This window comes from Plecotus auritus (assembly GCF_963455305.1).
Source record: "Plecotus auritus genome assembly, chromosome: 7".
Lineage (NCBI taxonomy): Eukaryota > Metazoa > Chordata > Mammalia > Chiroptera > Vespertilionidae > Plecotus > Plecotus auritus.
In genome coordinates, this window is record NC_137774.1 from 41,471,313 (window position 1) to 41,474,020 (window position 2,708).

Genomic DNA, 2,708 nt, shown 5'->3' on the forward strand with positions numbered 1-2,708 from the left:
TTCTCTATAAAGAAGTGTCAGAGATGAAAGAAAATTAATAAAATGTACATGAAAATAAAATATAAGTTGATTAATAAATAAACAATAACAACATGATATAACAACAAAGACATGCTATAAAAACAACAAAAACATGAAATACAAACAACAAAAACATGATAGAAAAACAAGCAACTTCACAGTCAACAATGACTGATCGAAACACACTCATGTGATTGGCGCCAGCGAGAGCTTTATATGTATTGTGCAAGCGCAAGACAACATTTATTTTTAAATTGCCAGTGCGCATCATATGTACCGCTGGTCAGTTGGATGGTTAGACGTACATACAGTTGGTCACTTAGCCTTTCATATATATAGATTCTTTATAATTTTGCTACTTCTGTTTGTATCCCTAAACAAAATGTAGTATTATATTGAATTTTTATATTTTATAAATATTATCACTCTCCAAATATTCTTCTGTGACTTCTTTCTTTCACCAAATATTATAAGATTTCATCAAGTATTTGTGTTTCAGTCATATTAATCTGTATACCTCTAATTCCTACATTTTTTCTGTTATATAAATATTTGCTGTGAAAATACCCCAATTTATATATTCATTCTCCTGTTATTAGATGTTTCCATTTTTTTGCTCTTGCAAAAACTATGACCACAATTTTCTTTTATATGACTCCTTGTACATATGTGCAAAAGAAATTAATTGGTTTTTGTTTTTTTTTGGAGGTGGTCTTTGAACTTCTTGTCTTATATGCTCCCTAAGCTAACTTTGGAAAAACTATGTATCTTTTTCTACATTTTTAAGTTGAGACCTAAAACTTTTAAGTCATAATTTTAAATATTAACTTGAACCATATGAATTTGCCATATTTGTTGGCTGAAAATGGTTGCATATTAAAAATTCATATGGTTCAAACTTATAGTTGCAAAGAATGTTATGTCTTATTATTATAAATATTTAAAAATAAAACTGTTACTTCACTTTTCAAGATGTATCCAATAGAATCTAAATAGCATGGTAACTTGATACTTGCTATTACCCACTTTAAAAATATTCAAATGAACTCTTCCTCCACAGACCAAATTTTATAGTTATTTTTCCCATGTATCTTATATGTCCATTCCACTTAGCTCATACTTTTTATTTGAAGTGTTCTATTGTTCTTCCAATCATATTTTCTACAGTAAAAATATATGTATAAATAGAAATATTCATGTTTTAAAGTTTCTTATGACAGTAAGACTCTAAGTGTTAAAATTTCCTTCTGCGTTGAGTTATGACAACAATTACTAGTATCATTTGACCAAAGTAACATAAATGTAACATGGTTTTTATAATTATTATATACTAGAGGCCCGATGCATGAAGAGTCTTGCAAGAATAGGCCTTCCTTCCCCTGGCTGCCGGCACTGCCTTCGCTCTGGCCAGAGCCGCCTTCCACCTCTCGCCTTGTCATGTCAATTTGCATATTCCCTCCTTATTGGCTGTGGGCACTTTCATATTTGTTATGGAGTTACAGTTAATTTGCATATTCTGTCTTTATTAGATAGGATAAAAGTGAAATTTTATTGGAAAGGCAGCACAATAGGGTTGATTTTTTTATTATTATTATCAATTAGCCAAGGATGAATGCTACTTATTTACTTGGATAAAGCAGGATCCAACACTGAGTCTCTTCTTATTTTTTGTTATAGATGTGAGCTCTAAGCAACTTTGCTCCTGAGTCAAAACATTGGAGCTACAAATTTAGCTCAACTCGTTTATGGGAAACATCTTCTGTATAACTTAATTGGTAAAGTGGTCTTTATAAATTTTTAAATTAAATTTATTGGGGTAGTATTGGTATATGTACCCCTATGTTCATTGCAACATTATTCAACAATAGCCAAGATATGAAACCACCTAAGGGTCCTTTAATGGATGATTGGCTAAAGAAGATGTATAGATTTTTACAGTGGAATACTAATCAGACATAAAAAGATGAAATACTGACATTTGCAACAATATGGGTGAATCTTGAGAGTACCATGCTAAGTGAAATAAGTCAAATGTATGATTTCACTCATATGTGGGATATAAAACAAAGAGCAACAAACAAGCAAAGTCAGCCTTTATTGTCAAATTAACTATCCAAATCAGATATTTACTTTCTATTTTTTAAAAGTCTTATTTCAATTTTCCAATTTGAATACCTATGCTAATTTGCAATTCCTGTAACAACCATCTCACTTCTGAATTCGTTTAACTCAAGTACCCGAGTTCATATAACTCATGTAAGTTGATTGTGTATCCACACATGACTTTTAAAATATATAAGTTTAATTTCCCGGACTTAATAATATTTATCATGTGTAGTAGTGTTAAATGGGAAGAGGGTCTTAAGGTCTGGGAAGTTCTAACTAAATGTTATTTCTTGCTAAATGTTAAAATGTAGCATAGTATTTTGAAGATGCAGCTCTAAACAGAATGAGCTGACAGGAATTCAACTGATGACAAAGCCAACTGCAAAGAAGAAATCAACATGTAACTGACCAAATAGTGTATATAGGGTGTCCCCCCAAAATGTATACAACACTCTGAAGAATTAGAAAGGCAGTGTTTATTAAAATACATTTCATTTTCAAAATTGAGCTATCAGCTGTTAGTGTGTATACATTTTGGGGGACACCCACCCTGTATACACAATGGCTAAGCCTCCCTTTGG